This window comes from Montipora capricornis, chromosome 10 (assembly GCF_036669925.1).
Source record: "Montipora capricornis isolate CH-2021 chromosome 10, ASM3666992v2, whole genome shotgun sequence".
Taxonomy (NCBI): domain Eukaryota; kingdom Metazoa; phylum Cnidaria; class Anthozoa; order Scleractinia; family Acroporidae; genus Montipora; species Montipora capricornis.
The window spans coordinates 33,866,492-33,874,253 of NC_090892.1; the positions used below are offsets into that span (position 1 = coordinate 33,866,492).

The 7,762-nt window shown below is 38.2% G+C and overlaps 1 protein-coding gene across 2 annotated transcripts in view; it reads left to right on the plus strand.

Moving 5' to 3' along the window:
- Positions 1–7,762, plus strand: part of LOC138021942 (uncharacterized) — a 187,837-nt gene that overhangs the window by 122,775 nt on the left and 57,300 nt on the right. The gene's annotated exons all lie outside the window — the stretch shown is intronic.

Consider the following 7,762-nt stretch of genomic DNA (forward strand, 5'->3'; position numbering starts at 1 on the left):
TCGTAAGAGCTAATGTTTCTCTTTCAGTCTTCCTGAGTGTGTTGTAAGTTAGTCCTGATGCATATTGAGCGAGGCAAAAGTCCTGTATAGCTCTTACCCGACTTTGGTATTATCTACCCATGGTCAACTCTAGTTTTGATGTCTTTAAGGAGGGACGTAAGAGTATTAAAAACTTTCGTAACAAGACTTCTCAGTGAAGTATCCGTCAATGCTTCAGTCAAACGTCCAACAACTTAGATGAATGGCTGTCGGATACACGTGTAAGAGTAGCTTGTTTTCGCGCCTCTTACTTCAAATTAGATCAACAACCCAACGTTACTAGAGAGGGACAGTTTTCCAAACCGAAACCGGTATACTCCATTGAATGATTTTGAACAAACAGATTGCTAATTAAGTATTTTGGGCACCAACCTTGATAAACCTTGCCTGAATCACCACTACTCATTCTTCGGTAAACAGTCCACATCATTCTCTCTAGGTGCCGGGTAAAGTCAGTGTCCAAAATTGAGCCCCACTCCATTGTGTGAAGAGGTCACTGGCTGCCAGCGCACCAGTTCCAGAAGCGTTCGAATTACCTGCTTCTGATTGGCCACAAAAATGTTTTTGTGGCCAATAAGCAAGGAGGAGCAGCAGGGTTACTCTGATATTTTCTTACACGAAGTAGTTTTCCTCACCGGTCGCCATAGTTGCGTAGCGCGTTCAACGGGGAAAAGTTTCTCGAGGAAAGTTTCAGAAGAAAACGTTAACGAAGTCGGAAAAAATACAATCTTTAGCATGGCTGCAAGCAACAAACACTCTCCGATAAATGTTTACGGTGGATATTTCGAAGGTGTCGTAAATTCTTATTGCTGATACGCGATGCACGGCTTTCACTTTCTTCACCTTTGCTCACTAACAACGCCAAGCTTACCTTTTACATCTCCGTGTTCGTCGCACGACTTCTGAAACTTTCTACGCCGTGAAAATTTCCGGACGGGCCACGCAACTATGTCGATTAAACGTGAGAAATACCCGCTAGCTGCAGCGCACTCACCTTCTTGCTTTCGCGTCACTCTCTTATCCTTTAGTGTAGTAAACACAACTGTTCTGTGTTTGCATCATGAATCCTGTCGTGTTAAGTGAGATCGAGGTTGTGTGGGAGAAAATGCATAATGAAGTACGCTTGATATTTTTGCAAAGACCTAACACCTCTATGGGACTCTTAGCGCTGGATAAGGACTATGGGAAATGAATTAAATTCCGAATCCCAATGCATGAACTCGCTGGACTTGAACTGGGAATTTCGATTAATAACCCTTTCACTTAACCACTAGACTACCACGTAACTAAATGCCAAAAACCTTATTATTTATTAATATGTCGACATTGTTTTTCTTCCAAATGCCGCTGTAAACGTGTATTATCGCCCGCTAAGAAATTGTCAGTAACCAAACCTTAAGAGAAAGCTAACCATTGTAAAATAAAGCACTATACTTAACGTACCACACTATTCAGCAATATATTTTTTTAAATTTTTATTTTATTTTTACAATATGTTATTTACACTATTTACAATGCATATATAATGAAATTATATATACTTATTAGTGTAGGTAGATAATCGGTGGATAAAAACAGTTCCTTCAAAGTGAGTGCTCGGGGTCCAAATCCCGTCTGGGAATGCAACTTTTAATTTTTCTGTTCGAACCCCCAAGAGCTCCCGCGATCATAATAAACTGAATATCTAGACACTACATTAAAGTGCCCCTGTGACCAAAATATCAATTCTTATTTTTCTTTGGAATTCAAAACTACACTCTAAAACAATGTAAAAAAAAAAATTAACATGTTAAAAAACGGTTAAAAAAGGTTTAAAATACGACGTTTCGACTTAACTTAAGCAATGATAATAAAAATGAACTCGAATATATAATAAAATTAAAGCGTGCAGTTATATTGTTTAGAGACGCAATCAAGGAAAAAGCTTAGCTCGAATGGAGTCTTCTTGAGTTTGTGTGAAGACTCAAGTTCCTTAATGAAAAGCATTTCATACAGAAGACAATCAAACTTAGTTTGGCATTTCTTAAGAATAAAGAAATGACTGCTTAAACTAGAGGTGTCAATACCACCATGGATATTAATAAGATGCTTGCCTATGGCAGAATACCTATGTTCTGAATGCGTTGATGCAAGTGCCTTGTAGTAAAACCTACATAATCAGCATGACACTAATCACATTTAAAATGATACACAACGCATTGATTGTTAACTAAATCAGGCTTCTCCTTTGGCCGAAGAATCTGTTGAATACGTTTACTGCGAAAGAGAGGTTGAATGTCGATACCGATGTTAGAACTCAAGGATCTCAACTGCTCCTTCATCATATTCGCCGAACTCTGGTTCTTAAAGGGCAAAGAAAACCTAACAGTTCTAACATCGTTTTCGTCCTTGGACTGCTTATGAATATTATCATCATTAGATTCCTTATGAATATTATCAAAAAAGCTAGAAAACACGATTCAATTAAGATACTAGGATAACCTAATTTTGAAAAAAATGGCTCTAAGCTGAACACATTCGCTATTAAAACCTTCAGTTGTGGAAGATAATCGATAAGCTTTATAGAATGATCATGGTCTTAATCAAACTCGACTTATATTGTTTATCAACGTGGCTATCAAAATGTAATAACAATCCAATGTTTGTAGGTTTTCTGTAAACACTAGTGTCCATTCTTTATGATGTCCATTCCAAGGAAAGAGATTTTATCATCAACTACTAACCCCATTGTAAACTTTACACTGAATGGGAATTATTAAGAGTCGTCGAGAAATCTTCTGCAGCTTTCACATCAGGCATAATATATCATCAAAGTATCATCCACGTACCTTCTGTAACTAGACGCATCAAGAGCGTACACTGGGTTGCCTGTGGTACGTGTTACTCAAAAACAGAAGGGCCTCAGTTGGGTGGTATTAAACTGCAGCGTTCCAGGCATTTTTTTCAAGTCGGGGGTCATTACGACCATTTAAAGGGGTCACCCAGAAGTCATACCAGAAGAGGCCCTTTGGCTCACACGTTCATACGACGAAACAGATCTTTTTCTGAGGTTAAAAACCTGGCTACTGGCCTATTAATCATTTGGCAGAAAGAAGACATTCCTGTCATCTTTAGAAAAAAAACACGCCTTGCTTACGTGTGGTAATGCAGTAACACAGCGCTTTATTCCATATTGTCAACTGAGCTACGTTTTGTCTTCCAGGAGATTCAAGTTGTCTTTGCGTAATATGTAGCTCTAATAGTGCACAATATTGTTTGGGTATTGTGTATCATTGTAGTGCCATGATGGAAGTCTTAGGTAAATAGCACCCTGAGAAGACATGTGGTTACTAGCAAAGTACTGAACCCAGAAAGATAGAAGAAAATAAAAGGGAATCGAGAAACATTGGCTTCTGGGCTGACATGTTGATCAAGTTCGCTCACAACTTCTTTTCACCACAAGTTTAAGCGTGCACTCTGAGCATCTGACAGCTTACCTTGTCCGGCGGGGTTAGTATCTGGATGAGTGACCTAATAAATATACCAATTTGCAACAGAAGCATGGGACAGAAGATTCTATTGTAACGCTCAAAATTGCGAACAAAGCAAGGAACAGATTTTGTTAGCTTGCTTTATGTAAAACAAATGTTGATGCAAAAGTAAATAAATATCGATACACAGTTTTTTAGGAAGAGCAGAAGGAAGTTTTCAGGACGGTCGATCGAGAATAGAATGTTTTGCTATCAGCACAAAAGTTACTACATGAAAACAACATTAATTTTGAACCGGGAATATAAAAAGTCATCAGCGACAAAAGTTTTGGGAGATTTTGCTACGTTCAATTTTGTTATTGTTCTTTTGGCTGCACAAGTAAATCGAAAAATCGAAACTGACATCGAATTCAGCGGGCGCCCGTGATCAGGTTACCGCGGCGTGTTTACTAGCGAAACAGTGAAGCATCTGTGTCAAATGATGGCAGGTTTTTGTTTTTGTTAGTTTTCTTTTTCTTTCAAGCGTTATAACGTTTGACAAGAAATGTGCTAATTGAACACAAAGATCACAATTACCCAAATCTTGAGGTTGTTACTCTCCAAGACGATGTTATTTATTACCAGGTAATTCCATCGTTTTGGAAGTAGCAGCTACTTTATTATTTATCAGCGTCACAATTTTTTGCTGATTTTGGGGCTCATTTTGTTGAAACTCAAACACGTTTGCAACTGACCTGTAAGTTATTTTCTTGACTTATGTGCCGCTGCTTACAGAGCACTACCACCTGTAAATCCACCCGTATCACATTTCAACCAAGGTATGCAAATTTGTTAAGCTCGAAAATTACAAAACACGATATTAAAAGTCACAAAGGCTGGAAATATCACGAAAAACCTTTTTCCAGCGAGAAATTTATTGAAACAAACAATATAGTTGCTATTAGAGGCAAAAAACCCTTCCTATTTTAATTGCGCACGTGCAAACAAGACTCACAATCCGTGTCAGTAAACAATGTGATGCATTCAAGACGTTCGATTCCTTCAATGTTTGTAAAATCCAGAAAAAAATTGCCATTCGATTTCAGTGTTTTATATAACACCAAGGTAGTAAAATATTACAAGCAAAGCTCACTTGATATCCAATGGCGAAAAATGGAACTGTTTTTGAAGACCATTACTCGTCGCTTTAAAGATTCCAGATATTTATTTTTCACCGCCTGTCTTGTTCATGCAATTCTTGAGCTCCATGAGGGTATATTTTGTTTAAAGATCCACTAATATATAGATTTAGCCAAGCCTAAAAGAGGAGCTATCGGCTTGTTTATTCTTACTGGCTGTAGGATTAGTGAAAAAAAAAAGGCTTTGGAATTGTCCGCCTTTTGGTTTTCCCGGAAATTGCTTAATTGTCATTTTCTTTGTTGCCTAAATAGTGAATTCCACTGTTAATTTCACCTGAAAAACCGACTGATCGCATGAATCACGAAGGGATGACAATTGAGTGTGATATCGGTTTTTCCAGCGAAATCTACCGTCGAATTCAACAGTTAGACAATTAATTTTTCTTGAATAGCAAGAGTTTTAAAAGAAAACAAGCAAATCGTCAGCAAGCGAACGGAAAAGGAAAGAAGCCATTTCAGAGTCGACTGTCGAAAGCCAGCGAATAGGAATCACGCTAAAATTAGAAATAGCTCGTAAAGTGACAGATCGTCTTTGTCGGTTCAAGGTCAAACAAGGAGTTTTATTCAAAAATTTGGTTTTATCAACGGAGTTGATGATGTAAATTGGCCACCGTACAGAGATTCTAAAAGCTGACGTTTCGAGCGTTAGCCCTTGACGTTTCGAGCGTTAGCCCTTCGTCAGAGCGAATCCTTTATTTATTCCACTTTATCTCTGAAAACGAGATCATTTACATTATGATGTATTTCATTGAAACACGCCTGCTTGGCTTAGAACCAGAATTGGCTAGAAAGGACAAACTCCGGATAAGATCTCCAAAAAATTACCTGTACGTGCTCTAAACAAACTTCTGAAAACACGCGCTGTTGATATTTCTCCTTATACTTTCACGAGAACTCATTGCGATTACATGTTTATAACAGAAGCGCAAAATTTTCTTGTCACTGTCGAGGCACATCGAAAAACAGTTAGGCAAACGGAGTAAAAAAACTTATTCGCTCCCGTTTTAAAGCCAAACAAACCAGCAACAGATCAATTATTTCTGTCCAAAAAGAGTACAGATGATAGTTACTTAATTCCAGTTGAGAATAAAAATTCGAGTTTCATTCCTGAACTAAGGAAAAAACGACTAAACCACGTTTTAGAAACATGCATCCACTTGAAGTAACTCATCCGTAGAAATAACAAACGGTTTAGTGTCCAAGAAAAGAATTTGTGGAGTAATTTCTTCCACCAACTTTAAGCTATTTCTGGTGTACCGTTTTATTGTTCTCTTTCTCTTCTTTCGTTTCTGTTCTTCTGTCATAGGCCGTCCAGGCATCTTTGAACCTTAGTAGTAGATTCTAAATTTAAAATCTTAAGGCATACCAGAAGCTGCAACACAGAGCAAAAAGCAGCACTATACGACTTAGAAATAAACACTCAGCTTTAAGTTTATATCCCTCCAAGGCTTGATTTGAATAACTACGTAGCCACCAGTAATATTTAATATTTAATATTTAATATTTCTATAGCGCTTTTTACAATAAAAGATCAAAAGCGTTTTACATGAAGAAAAAAGCAAAATAGTAAATCTAATTACAGGAATTAATATACAAATGATTAAAAATATGTAATAATTATAATATGTACAAGTAAAATATAATTATTCCTAAAATTTAATTAAAGTGAACCTATCTGCGAACGATTTCCTGAATAAAAATGTCTTTAAATTTCTCTTGAAAGTCTCAACTGATGTGACATCTCGTAGATTTGGTGGTAGGGCGTTCCATAATTGTGGTACGGCCGCCTGAAATGAACGCCCTCCAAGAGTTACCAGTATCTTGCCTTTAGGGGCATCCAAAAGGGTGCTAGAGTTGGAGCGTAAACTATAATAAGATTTGGATTTTACCGACACTAAACTGGACAGATAAGCGGGAGCTTGCCCGTGGATGACTTTAAACGTCAGCAACAGAATCTTAAAATGAATCCTCGCATGAATTGGAAGCCAATGTAAATCATACAAAGCAGGAGTAATATGAGAATATTTCCCAATGCCCATAACAAGCCTTGCAGCGACACCAGTGTGTCCTGACCACAGCTATATTATGTTAAACCAGGACTGAAACCAGCGAAAAATGCAAGAAAAATATATTTTCCAAACCGTACCTGAACACGAAAAGCATCGACTGTCAAGAGCTTTTGTTGACGTAGCATTGCTGTGTAGCCGCGTCGAGCAACAGAAAGAGCGCGAGAAATTAAGCCTCATTCAGGTGTGGGTGTGAGTGTTGCTTGAGCATGGAGTATTGCCTCCTCGATGAGCTCTAAATATTGTTACGTGATACTGGTCACATTGGTATACATGAAGGGGCGGACGTACGTACGTATGTACGGACGTTCATGACGTCATGGCTATAAACCAAATTTCTCACATCGATGGGTTACCATATTTTCTTAACTATGGTGCTCCGCGCGCGCGCGTTCCACTTTATGGATTCCTTCTCTGTCTTTGTTGAACCCATACTGATTTACCAGAGAATTTTTCATTTGGTTTCAGTGTTGTACATAACAGCACACTTGAAATACAGCTCACTTTGATTTCGGCTCGACGGGCGAAAGATTGTTGTCGAAGTCCATTACTCGTGGCTTTTAAGATTCCATATATTTTTTTCACCGCCTGTCTTGTTTATCCAATTGACGTTCCATTCTTGAACTCCATGAGGGTATGTGACTTTCGACGTCATTGCAGGTTAATTAAATGTTCTCCTGTGTGCACCAGAGAAATCTACGCATTACCCCAGCCCCCTAAAACCTAACAAAATACGCAGAGAAGACGCTATGCATAAAGACACCTCTTAGCAGGGGAGTGACAGGCAAGACTTTTCATCACACGGAAAAAATTAAAAATACCGTGAAATATTACTCATTTTCCGACTGGAATTGCATACTGGCAACCCAGTAACAAGATGGAATCAATCCTTGTTCATCTAATCGTTCTTCAATGGAACACATAAAACTGTTGGTCATCAGTGCTCTAAGCGGTGAGCCCTTTGCAACGCCGTCTGACTGTTCATACAAGTTGCCATCAAACTGAAAAA